Source organism: Pelobates fuscus, chromosome 5 (assembly GCF_036172605.1).
Source record: "Pelobates fuscus isolate aPelFus1 chromosome 5, aPelFus1.pri, whole genome shotgun sequence".
Taxonomy (NCBI): Eukaryota; Metazoa; Chordata; class Amphibia; order Anura; family Pelobatidae; genus Pelobates; species Pelobates fuscus.
Genome location: NC_086321.1, coordinates 341,916,753 through 341,930,794, shown reverse-complemented (window position 1 = coordinate 341,930,794; position 14,042 = coordinate 341,916,753). Strand labels below are relative to the sequence as shown.

The window sequence follows — 14,042 nt, the reverse complement described above, 5'->3', positions numbered from 1 at the left end:
CCCAGCCCTCTGAGTCTTGTGACATTCGACCCAAGGGCTGGGGAAGATCTATAACGGAGGAGAGGGAAGATTAAAAGGAGACTGCCAGGAAGCTGATTTAACCGGTTTGTGAATAAAGCATTGTTTGCCTTTACCACAGCTTCAAGTCTCCAGACTTGCAAAAGATGCCATTACAGTTCAGAGCAGAGTTTACTGCTCTATACTTGTGAGTGTTTCTCTCTCTATTTTACCAATTCCTTGTGTACAATACATATTGCCCTATGTGCTTGTCCTTTTTCTCTTGTTTTTGAGATATCATATTGGAAGCTTGAGACAAGCAAATTGGGATACTCCACAGTGAGTAAAATAGAAAAAGGTGTTTATATCACTATTGTGTGTCGTTCTGCAGAATATTACAGATGTTTGTGTGTTTTAGCACAGTGCACTTTGGCACTGTGGGTAAAAAGTATATTATAACACCAATTGTTTTAAGTTTTATCGAAATCACACTTTTAATATAAGGTATCTATTTAAAGTCTTCAAGACACAGCGCACTTTATTGTTCGGTTTAAAGTACTTACAGTGTTGGATAAGATCGGGATATCATCTGTTCTTTGGCTTTTAGAGGCCTTAGTTGATTTTTCTGCCAAGGAAAATTCCTCCTCGTGGCACTTTTTTTAGGTGGTTAAAACATTTTAAACACACACACAACACAATCTATGGCTATCACTGTGTTAGACTAGCCATTAATACAGTTAGTTCACTGTGGTGGAATTGCATTGCCTTCGGTAGGCCAAAAGCTGGCTTAGGGTTCTGAGAGTTGCAGAACTTCACATTGTCTACTATATCAGCAAGAAGTCTGTTTTTCCATATATCATAGCAAGAAAAAAATGGAACCTGTAAAGATTGTTAAATCTAGCGACATCATATGATTGGTGAAACAAATAGTAATTTTATTATAAAACCATGTACAGGGAAAGAAAGCCTAAAAAACATTTTTAAAGTAGATATGTATATGTGGTTTGATGTCAGACTTTTTTTATACAACTGAAAAGGGGGAAGCAGCACTTTTGAATAGATTTACAATTTTTTTTTTTAAATTTAGGATAAATGAGTAATTTTGCAAATATATATATATATATATATATATATATATATATAAATAAAATTCCATTTCAGTAGTTCAGCTTATCTTAATGTATTATTCAGTGAACAGACACCTTTATGTAATTTTATTAGAACTTCATGACGATTGTGTCCTGCACAAAGATCGTGAACTTACATGGTAACCCCACCGCTGGATTCATAAAAGCTATTCACAAAAATCCCCGTTTGCAATGACATATCACAATTGACATTTTTATTTAATGACCCTTAGCTAATTTGTACAAATTGCCAGTGTAAAGTAAGCTTGAAGCTTTGTTCAATTTTATTATGAGACGCAACAATAGCCCCCTGTTTAATATGCCTCCACATTTGGTGGGCTCACAGTAGTGGCGGCTATCCAGCCGGGATCAGTAAGACTCAATACTAACACTACAGTATTTTTCTCGGCAAAGACTTTTCCAGCTGGGACCCCTCCCAATAAATTGTCTCTCTGAAATGCTTAACTACGCTTCAGTGCAACCAACACAAGGAATTCTATTGAGATCAGATGTCATTGGTCAATGATATTAACCAAATGCTAAAATGTGATTTTGAAAAACCACTTTCATCTACGTAGTATAAAGTAGCGCTGATTGCCAATAGATTTCTATTTAACTGCTGCAGTTTTTAAAATGAAAATGATTTATAATATAGCATGAAACTTCTTCACCTTCATTGATCATTGCAGTGTCCCTAGGACTGCGTATGCCATAACATTCCTTCACCTTTCGTTTACACTGCCCTTCATTTTTTATTTATGAACTTTTAATTTTCTTTACAAAGTCAAGACAAACAGGAGTCTACAAGTGGCAGCTAACTAACAAGTGAGTTTAAATTTAAAAAAAAATAAATTTAATGGTAAAAAAATATAAACTCAAAACTATAGATTATGCCTGCGGTGCCACCGCCTTCCTCCCTCCCAAACGATGCTCTTTGAAGTTGGGAGGAAGTTATCGGCTGTCTGCTGGCCAACACTACAGGAGCCCAGTTGCACTCTTAAAATGGCTGCAGCACCAGACTGGGCCCCTGTTTAGTGATAGGGAGAAATAATACCAATCGGGGATGATTTTCAGGATATTGTACATCATTTCCGGGGGTCAGGGAGACGCATTGAGAAAGCAGGTGACTCCCGGAACTTCCAGAATGTCAGCTATTGGTTTATGTCCCTAGAACCATAGCAAGAGGCATATAATACCAATAAATGTTGCTGTGTAATCAGAGTTCCACAAAGAATCAGGCACGTTCACAGCATTTGACCACTCCTTTGTATGTCTTGCATGTACACCTCCCCTAACAAAGCATTGTCCACATGGTTCTGAGAAGGTACAGGTGCCACATTGATTATTTTTCTACATCGCAAGAGGTATGGTTGGAGAGACCAGCATTGGAGGAGCCTGTGAATGTCACGCTAAGTCGAAGAGTAAAAATCAAGTTGTATTGAAGAGCTGGTGGTAAAGTGACATTTAAAGGGATATTCCAACTACCATGATCACTTCAATGATTTGAGGAGGATATTGCAGCGTTTGCTGCTGGAGGTTTAACTCCACCAAACATTCTCCAATAAAAGTTTGGAGCATGTAAAGCCTTCTAAATTATATTATAAAGATAAAAAGCCATGTCTGTAAATGGACTATAGCTAAAAAAAAAAATAAAAAAATAAGAAAGTAGATAATAGTAGATGGCTCCTTAGTTTTGTATCCTTTTTCTGGAAATCTCAGTATTTAAGGGTACCAATTTAGGAAGCTATCTGCTAGACAGTTTAATGATCAACGTTATGAATATCTTTTTTCAATTTTTATATTTCAGCTGTTTAGTAGATAACTCCCTAATGTGTTATCCTTATGTGGGATTGCCGTATTTAAGGATACATAATAAGCTATTTGCTAAACAGCTCCCTAATTTGATGTTCCTAAATAGGCCACAGGGCTTTCTTATTTTATTGTGTATATGTATGCCTATCTGTGTCTGGGTGTGGCCTTTTGTGACTGTGTGTGTGCGCGTCTGCCTGTCTGTGTGAGCTTATGCGTATCTGTAAGTAACGAAGTGTGCCAATGGTGGAATTGGAAGGGGTAGGTTTATAGTTTGGATGTAGGGGCACGGTTGGATCTTTAGGAAGGGGTCAAACAATTATTTTACGTCCCTGAATCCTCATTCTGACACCACTGAAGAGCCCATGAAATTCTGCACTCCAGGTTATACCATTTACAGAGTTTCAATCCAAAATCTCTTACCTCCATGTATTTTTCTGCAATTGTGAATATTCAGTTAACCTAATTAAAGGCTTGATGCAGCTCTGCTAAATATTTTTAATTATGCATACTGAATATCATGCCACCAACTGCTACGTTACATTAGTTAGCCAAGTTCATTTCATGCAAACAATGAAAATAGAAGATTCGTAATATATAATCCTTCCTGTATCAACATTGATGCAAGCGGCATTTGTTTATAGTTTATATCATACAGAGGCTTCATGGGATACCTTCCAGTCTCCATAGTAAGAACAGAGAGGCTAAATGCGGAGAGATGAAACATCATAGCCTTTGATGTTAATAAACCCTGTGTATATCCCACTGACCTTGATCAAAGCAGTAATTTAACCTGTCACTTCAGAGTGAGGTCTTTTCATACCAAAGGCCTGTGCCTCTAATTAGAATAAAAAAACAAGTTACATTTCATGTGTCATGTAAATACAAAGAGACATTCATAGAGTTTAATTCGGTGGTAGGGTAACATGTATCATTTCTAGATCCACATGACTTGTGGCATAACAACCCAAAATAGCTGATAAAATCAATAGAACTTGGAGACTAACAAAATACTCTATAAAAGGAAAACTCTCTGGAAATGATTCCATAAAATAATCATTGATAACTTCTATTAACTTTTCCCATTTGATAGTTTCCTTTTAAATCTATATTAAAAATGTAGTAAATTACATCAGTATCCCGTTCAGCTCAGGCACAGCCATGGGCACTGAAAATGAGAAACAGAAAAGAGAACCAGTGGGGGGTTATGTATACAAAGTGTCCGGTTCGGAAAAGTGGTCTAAAGTAGTAAAAGCTGAAACCAGTGGAACCGGCGCTCGCATTACGTTGGTGACTCCGACCCGTTTACATGTTTTACACCACTTTTTAGAATAGATACTTTCTCTACAGAATCCCTATGTTATATAGTAGAAGTGCCCCTGCTATCACCTATTTTGAATACATTTCCCATCAGCTCTGTTCTCGAACCTTTTCCCTGTACTTTGTGCCAAGTGCAAATGACAATGCTTATAACAATGATTGACAGGCAGCCGAAATGAGAGGCCATCAGTTTCAGACACATGTTGACTGATCAGGATTTCTACAGATATTGTTGCAGACCACATCTCTCCCTCAGTGAAGTGAGTGGGCTCAGGACCGAGCTGGAAGATCTTTGGAGAGCCCCCCCACAGCCAGAGCTGTAGCTCCAAGCCCCTGTCTAAACCATTGCACTAGGCGGCCGTCTAATACGTAATCCATATCGACACACATACATATATTTATACACACACGCAGAGTTATATTGTCCTAATAAATAACTAAAATGCTGTAATTTTGTTTGTAACGTCCACTGTGACCCACAGGATGAGATATACATAAAAGTAAATCAAAACCAGAATATTGCAAAAATCACAATCCATTGCTTTGCTGTGCTAAATGAATTCATTTCTGTCATGATAAATATTTCCCATGAAAAATAAGTAATTTTACAAGTGCCACTAGAGAAAATCCTTAACGGCCATCCATGCATCTCATCAGAGCAACAGCTGGCAGTATTTGTGTTGATTTAAACCTCGAATTCCACTCCAGAAAACCACGGAGCATTTCAGAATAATTACCCCGACATCTCGAGTTGTTATAAGATCCATCTGAGAATCCAATCCAATAAAGACTAGCAACATAGAAATGAATCCTGTTTTATACACTCAAAAAAATGCTTCCATGGTTCGGTGGTTGCTTAGTTACATTACCATTAACCTTAAGGTTCGGGGAATCGATTAGAGCAAGCTCTAGATGATATTTTTCCATGTGTTTTAACTCTGCATACAAACAGAAGATGTCACCATATGCACTGGAATTAGCAAGACTAGTGGTTTACAAAAAAAAAAAAATATTTTCTGTATGGAGACCACTGTGCAAAAAGTGACTCCTTTCCCACTTTTTGCTGTAGGCAAAAATAAAGATTCTTAAATGTGCTGCACACACTTTTTATGTTTCTTGGTTTTCGGTTTTCCTGGGGACCATTAAAAACGGTTATTCGTTTTCTTGGCTTATTTTTTTTTTTATTTTTTTTTCTTAACTAGTATTTTCTAGCTTCTGTTTTGCTTTTCTGGATTGGCTTCAGCACAGTAAACACCATTTTGTGGATCCGGATTTTATGGATTTCAGATCTTGAGACCGCTCTTTTGGGTGGGATCAGTCTGATATGCAAATGGATTAGGTTCTCTTTGTAATGGCACAAGTTGAGCTAAAACTAGCTTGAAATCTGAGCGGTGACCCACCGAAAGGCAAGTTACTTGATATATCGTTTGTAATTAGTATTCTCTTACACCCTGTTTTTTTTTTAGCTCTACCTAAACTTGAAGGGTAATCCAGATGTGGACCCCTTGCTCACAGTGCCTAGAGGTGTATCGGCCATACCTCACTGATGCGACCTAACAATTGTTTGGGGTTGCTGTATCTCTCATGCAGAGAGCACTATCCTGCATTTCAGATCTGGAACGTTTGTTGGGGGGGAATCAGTCTGATATGCAAATAGACCAAGTTCTCTTTGTAATGGCAAAAGATAAGCTAAAATCAGCTAGTGACTGTTCAATATACACAGACCAATGCAAAAGGCTAAAGGGTCCTGCCCATGAGCTTAAATCTAGCTACTTAGGTTCCTTCACACAAAGTGCTTAGCTAAATAGCCAGAGAGCTTACAATCTAAAGAATAGGGAGTTTTAAGACAAGAGGTAGCAGGGGATGTTTGAAGGTGATGGCCAGAGAGAATTAAAGGATAATTGTAGCCACCGGTAACATGCAAAGGAAATGAGGAGGTAATTGGTTGAAACAAGGGTGGGCAACCCATGAATATTTGGTGCTCAAACTGGAGGCCAAGTGTAACTAAACGTAATGTGAACTTGTTGAGAGAAGTACTAAATAAATATATCAAATCAACCGAGCATAAATGATTATATTATTTGTTGCATTAAAAAGTAAGGCGTTTTCAAGACATTTTTACAGTAAAAAATGATTACCGTATATACTCGAGTATAAGCCGAGTTTTTCAGCACATTTTTTGTGCTGAAAAACCCCAACTCGGCTTATACTCGAGTCAGAGTCTGTATTATGGCAATTTGCATTGCCATAATACAGACAGGGGGGAGAGGGGGGCTGTCAGAGCTGTAACCTACCTTCACAGCAGCTCCTGTCAGCTCCCTTCTCCTCCGCGCCGTCCGTTCAGCACCTCGGTCAGCTCACACACACTGCATTCATACACACACACTGCATTCATACACACACACTGCATTCACACACACACACACACTCCACTCATACACTGCACTCACACACTGCACTCATACACTCACACTGCACTCATACACTCACACTGCACTCATACACACACACTACACTCATACACACACACTGCACTCATACACACACACACTGCACTCATACACACACACACTGCACTCATACACACACACTGCACTCATACACACTGCACTCATACACACTGCACTCATACACACTGCACTCATACACACTGCACTCATACACACTGCACTCATACACACACACTGCACTCATTATATACACACACTGTAAATAAATATTCAATTAATATAATTTTTTTAGGATCTAATTTTATTTAGAAATTTACCAGTAGCTGCTGCATTTCCCACCCTAGTCTTATACTCGAGTCAATAAGTTTTCCCAGTTTTTGGGGGTAAAATTAGGGGCCTCGGCTTATATTCGGGTCGGCTTATACTCGAGTATATACGGTAAGTTATCAAAGTGATGAAAGCAGATACTGGAATAATTAGGTTTCACAATCATACTAATACTTTGTCACATTGACTCATATGATAAATGGAAAGACATTTTCTCCTTTCCCATACGTTCAATTATGTAGTTCGGAAAGGTATCCTTTCATTAAATTTTATTTATTTATTTTACTGCTTTTTTGTTTTTTTACATTAAATCTGCCTCCTTGACAGTCTCAGTCAAACCTATGCGAAAGCATTGTGATTGTCTTTTGTTCAACACTTCTGATGATGTCAGCCAAGCAGGCAGACAATGGGCAGAGCCAACAGCTGCAGACTTTAACAAAATTAAGATTTTACCATATTTAGGGGTATAAGGGGCGGCAGGGGGGGCAAGATGGTGGTTTTAACACTATAGGGTTAGGAATACGTTTGTTTTCCTGGCCCTATAGTATTCCTTTAAGGTCAAAATAGTTGAACTGGAAAATTATCTGAGTCGGCTATGCTTTAAGTTCAGCTACTCTGGTCTTAAATTTAAAAAATTGTTTACCTTTAGCATGCATACAATAAACAAAGTATGGAGAGACTAATTAACAGAAAGCATAACCATCTGGGTGCTAATCCTCACTGGTATTCCCTCAAATACCCATATAAATAGTAATCTAACAAGAAAGAGAATGCACACCAAAAAAAGCCACAATAGTCACTTAACCTGGTTTAATAAGCCAATATCAGATACAGGCAAAAACAAACAATTATAATTAAAGTGACAAAATTAGGCACAAAAAATAAATCAAAAAAATCAATGATAATTACCAAAAGTTTTCACAAGCCTAATAGGGCAGAAACAGGACACAAAAAGTAACCCCCCAACGTTTCGGCACCTCCTGGTGGCCTTTATCAAGGGAACATTACTTTTTGTGTCCTGTTTCTGCCCTATTAAACCAGGTTAAGTAACTATTGTGGCTTTTTTTGGTGTGCATTCTCTTTCTTGTTAGATTACCTTTAGCATGCACACACATTGCACTAATCAGGGCCGGACTGGCCCACCGGGATACCGGGAAATTTCCCGGTGGGCCGTCGGCACCTGGGGCCGGGCAGACACCTGGGTCTGCTGGCGGCCGCTGGCGGAGGTCTGCTGGCGGCCGCTGGGGGACTTGTACTGGCGGCCGCTGGGGGAGCTGCGCTGGCTCTGCTCCCCAGCGGGCAGCTGAATGAGACCGGGGCCGGAATATGACGTCATATTCCGGCCCCGGTCTCATTCAGCAGCGCGCGAGGGCGGGAGAGCAGAGCCAGCGCAGCTCCCCCAGCGGCCGCCAGTACAAGTCCCCCAGCGGCCGCCAGCAGACCTCCGCCAGCACAGGTGCCCCTGCCCCAGCAGCCTCCTGCACTACACGACCCCCTGGATGCGTACTGGTAGAAGAGTAAATGCTGGTAAGATGTTATTTAGAAAAAGCTGTAGCATATACAGTATGTTTTTCACAATATCTTTCTATTGATGAGTTTACTACACAGTACGTTAACATGTTTCTATTTGTGTTTGGGGCCAGGACCCAGTATGATATTTGCATATTCCTAAAATGGTTTCAATGTGCCAGAACGTATGTGCGAGTAAGTGTGAAAGAAAACATAGTCTACCTAGAGAAAAAAAAATACAAGTAAAAGGGAGGTAGATTGATGACTAAGAAAATATGTTGAGTCTTAGTCTATGGTGCTACTAAAGGATACCAGCCTTCTTGTGTTTGTACAGAGATCTAGACTGAGAATCCTTCACACATACCCAAGTAGGTTGAAGTGTGATGAAACTTACATATGAGTAGACTTGACTTGTGTGTGTCTGTCTGTCTGTCTGTGTCAAGGTGTGTCTGTCCGTCATGATGTGTCTGTCTGTGTCATGGGGTGTGTGTCTGTCTGTGTCATGGTGTGTGTGTCTGTCTGTGTCATGGTGTCTGTCTGAATGGTGTGTGTGTGTCTGTCTGTGTCATGGTGTGTGTGTGTGTCTGTCTGTGTCATGGTGTGTGTGTGTCTGTCTGTGTCATGGTGTGTCTGTCCGTCATGGTGTGTGTGTCTGTGTCATGGGGTGTGTGTCTGTCTGTGTCATGGTGTCTGTCTGTATGGTGTGTGTGTCTGTCTGTCATGGTGTGTGTGTGTGTCTGTCTGTCTCTGTCATGGTGTGTGTGTGTGTGTGTGTCTGTGTCATGGTGTGTGTGTCTGTGTCATGGGGTGTGTGTCTGTCTGTGTCATGGTGTGTGTGTCATGGTATATGTGTGTGTGTCTGTCTGTGTCATGGTCTGTGTGTGGGTCTGTCTGTGTCATGGTCTGTCATGTGTGTTTCTGTGTCTGTCATGGTGTATATGTGTGTTTAAAAATAGTGTTTTTGCTCACCTTTTTTTTCCCCCACGCAGCGAGCTGGTCTCCCCTCGACTGGCCCTGCCTCTATGGCTGAGATCATCAAGCTTGATGATCTCAGCCAATCCAATGCTTTGCCATTGGATTGGCTGCAAAACGTTACACCAATCAGCCTCTCCTCATAGAGATGCATTGAATCAATGTATCTCTATGGGGAACGTTCAGCACCTACAGAGTGTGGAGGCCCTGAATGTAGGTGCACTGGAAGCACCTCTAGTGACCGTCTGAGTGACTGTCACTAGCGGTGTCACTTTGAAGCAATGTAAACACTGCTTTTTCTCTGAAAAGTCAGTGTTTACGTTGAAAAGCCTGTAGGGACATTTACGTTGAAAAGCCTGTATGGATTACTCAATCATCTGTCATGGCAAGACATAGCCTTACATGTTACACGCGACAATATATGGCGCAGTGACTTATGGGGCTGGCATAAATTGTTTTATCCAGGGCTGCTTTGTATCCCCAGTCCGGCCCTGGCACTAATAGTGTATTGTTATTAATTAGGAATAAATATGAAACCTCAACATAGTCTGCAGAACCGTAGAGTCGCTGGCCAAAACATTCAACCACAAGGCAAGTCACAGTAACATAAGATTGTTAGAAAAACAAAATGGTTCGGTTTTTCTCCATGGTTTTACATGTATTTGCTATTTACTTAATTTAGGGGTAACAATATGACTATCAGCACTTTTTCCAATGATAGAAAAAAATAAATAGAACAAATTACCAACAACCCTCAAATATACTTAGAATCACATACTGATAAGTGTTAAGTGTTCTAAGGTACTAAACGTATGGCTGTCACAATGGAAACCAGTAGAACCAGCATGCACAGTACCACAATTACACACTACTACCACTTTTCAGAACAGAGGTACCAATGCAGACGCTTTTCATATATAACCTCCATAGTTTGTGTGCACTTCTTATCACCCATTTTGTATTCATTTACCGTACCTTCTGTTCTGTTTCTCCAATCCTCTCTTACTATACGCTCTGTGATTTTGTCTGCCAGCTTCTGTTTTCTGCCCCCCCAAAAAAAGAAAATACGCCACACTATGTATCCAGATGTGCATATTATAGCCAGCTGCCACACATACACTGTAACCTCACAACACCATGTATTTACTTCTTTACTTTATTTTTATTTTTTGTGTACACAATAGTAAGGGGTGATAGGCACTCCTGTGAATCTCCAAATTCTGGTGCCAGTGCTAGCAGGTAAGATACCTGTTCAGGAATCCTTCACATCAACATTGAAAGATCCTCCATCCACATCAAGGTGGTATAATGATGGTTTATACGGCCATTAAAACAGAAAAGCCAACGTTTTGACATACTGGGTGTCGTTTCCAAGCCGGTGTGCTAAGGAATTTTCCTACTTTGTTTAATTTTATGGCAATACATATGAGAGTACATTGTCTTTATAGGCCACACCTCTGTTGCCTGTGGCTTACACAGCCTCACTACACTGAGAGATCTATTTTCTTCAAATTCCTTTGTTTCACAATGTGTTTAATTTAGAATTTCTTATCTCCTGCTCTATCTAATACAATGTGAAATAAAAGAAGACTAAAAATGAAATTTCTCTTTACCATACATTTGTATTACGTGTGTAAGTCACATTCAGGGTGATTTAACCCCAAAATGGTAGAGAATTTAGCAAGGAAACTGCCAGGGCATGATCTGTACTCCAAAACTGCTTCATTAATCTAGAGTTTATTTGTTGCTTAGAGTATCTCTTTGATGTATAATAGAATGTGCACTTCATTATTATTATTATTATTTACACAGCGCTAGCAAATTCCGTAGCACTGTACAATGGGGTAACATGTTCTTACCTGATGGAAAACAAATTCTGTTCTACCAGGTTCTGTGTATGGATAATCTGGAAGCCAGCAACGGATTTTCTGTTACACTAAGAAGTAAAAGAAGACAATGTTTTAAATTATTTCTAAAGGCAAAAAAATAAGATCAGGAACAATAAATGTACAATAAAACATATTATGACAGGTATGACTAATGGTTTAAGATTTAGTACTCTGAATGTTGCAATGTATACATTTGGGGTTAATAAGGGAGTGAAATCCTCATTTTGACTGGGTAGAGATATACAGAGAGAAAGTAGGGACTACTTTCTTAGACTCTGGTCGGATGACTAATTATTTATAGGGATATGTATAAAAATGGATATGTTCACTACATACATATGTGCATAGGAGAGAACAGTTAACAGTAGTTTTCTAGCACTCGAGGTGTGTTGGTGGCATGATGAAGGCAGCTTGAGCAACCCAAACCGGAGTCTCTCTTTTCAAAAGTAGGATGTACGTGCGTAAAAAAGAAGAATATCCTCAGGTTTAGGCAGTATGCAACAAGAGGAAGGAACATTGTAGCAATATATAGTGTAGTATGTCAGGTACGGATGATAAATATGAAAAAAAGATACACTTACAGTGTATAGAGCCAGCAGTTAGCTCTCCTTTGTTTTAGATATAGTAATGATCCCAAGGCACACCAAGGTTTTGCACATAAAAAAACGTCTATTCATGCATTGTAGAAATACATCAAATAATTTTGACAGAAAAAAAGTGCATAGAATAGTGCATACCCAATCTATAATACCAATACCACAATAGTGATAAAGTGCTAGTTACATACACCCATAAAAAAGGTATGAAAACCCCAACATTTCGACTCTTAAGCCTTCCTCTGGGGGACCACTCTAGCTGGGGGAGCTCTACTTATGCATGCAGGGCGGTATAATCCCTGCCTGCTGATGTGTACTTTATCTCTTTGTCCAGTAAAAGTTGATACGAGAGGTATAAAAGAACAAACAGAATAGACACCAATATAGTGTAGTATGTCTGATAAAACACGTTAGGTGAGTAGATAAATAAGTTTGCACTCACTTTTAAAAGAGCCTGCCAGTGGACACTGTAACGGATCACCTGGCACCCCGACTGAGTACCTCCGTTAAAGGATGCTCCTAGTGCTTCCTGAGGACTCCAAGCACTCTGGCAGACACCACAATCACCGAATCCGAGAAACCTTTTAAATTCTCCCAAGCATATGAATGCTGTAGACCATTGAATAGGAACCATACGAATAGGCTTGTACTCCTAGCAGTCAACTGGAACAGCATGCAATAAATCCTTCCCCCCAATAATGAGACGACACATCACTTTGAGGGTAAAACAGGAACTCTGGACTGGCTCATCCAGCCTGGCTTTTATTACAATAATCCACATACATACCACACCCAGGGGGAGGCATAAAATAACCAATCACATACATGGTTCAGCCCACACATCCCCTCCCCTCAGATAACATTAAACCCAATTATCCGGTACACTTTTCCAGCCAAGTTCTGGATGTACCCCAAAAACAGGGGGTACACCTTTAAATCCAGCATTGCTGGATAGCCCTTATTCAGGGGGGAAACATATCCAAAATTCAAGTCATTCGGATGAACAGTTCGGGAGATATGGGGTTCCAAAGATTTGACCGACCGCATGGGTAAAGTATCCGAAAACAGTTCCATGCATTTTGGCCCTGCGGTCGGTCACAAACAAGGGAATGAAAACAGACGAATTGCCTGTGTTATAGAGCCTGGAGAGGGTTTGAATGAATTCCCTTGTTTGTGGGGTTCTTTCTACCGAACGGCGGGTCATTCGGTAGTTTCTATACGAATTTCTGGAAGTATGGAGGTCTCAGCGGTGTTTGCCTAGTCAAGTGTCCGATTTTAGTTCCAGACACTCGACGGCAAAACACCGCTGTTCGCTAGTTTAAGATGGCCGCCGCCACGTGTTTGTTTCCCGAATGGCGGCCACCCAGAGGACAAAGCATACATTACACTGATTGCCAATTACCCGTTTGCAACATTGTTGCAAACTGTAATTGGAGGCACACTTATTCCTGGGTGGTCTGGTTGTTCGGTAGTTTCACTCAATATAATAAATGGAGTGATTCTACCGAACAATCAGATGAATGCTGCATACATATCCCAGGTTAAACTTAACACACAAATACACATATAATATTACAGGCAGTACACTAGAATATGTATCACAGTCTTAAAGGGACAGTAGTCCCAAAAGTCCCAATATGTCCATAGATGCTGTTAAAAGGGCCAGTAGCAGCAATATACAGTACAATATGCCCCAAATAACCCAGGGGCCATAGTCAGCAGGTAGGAGGCTAGCAAACAGGCTTCTCCAGGGCCCAGTGGCGAGGTTGGTTTCGCCACAGACACCATCGTTGTTCTAGTGACTGGAACACTAGAACGTGAGCAAAATGGATTTGTATATAGAATACTACAGTATAGTGTTCTTCTAAATTTGAAATTCACTCTGAATTCTCACTTTGATAAATAACCATGTGATAGTGGTATAAGTATATAACCAAGTCTCAGGGAGAGAATTAATTGAAAACACAGAGTAGTACGTAGCAGGGAGAGAATCGTGGGAACAATTTGCAATTATAGCAGGGTTGAAAATTTCCATGTGAACCGCAT

The 14,042-nt window shown here is 40.1% G+C and overlaps 1 protein-coding gene across 2 annotated transcripts in view; it reads right to left on the bottom strand.

The window, feature by feature from the left end:
• CSGALNACT1 (chondroitin sulfate N-acetylgalactosaminyltransferase 1) overlaps positions 1-14,042 on the bottom strand; it is a 369,464-nt gene that overhangs the window by 307,685 nt on the left and 47,737 nt on the right. The window contains exon 2 of one of the 2 annotated variants that reach the window (XM_063455808.1): positions 11,371-11,447. The exons of the other annotated variant lie outside the window; for it this stretch is intronic. The gene's annotated coding sequence lies outside the window, so the exon portion shown is untranslated. The remainder of the gene's footprint in view (positions 1-11,370; positions 11,448-14,042) is intronic. 2 annotated transcript variants of the gene reach the window in all.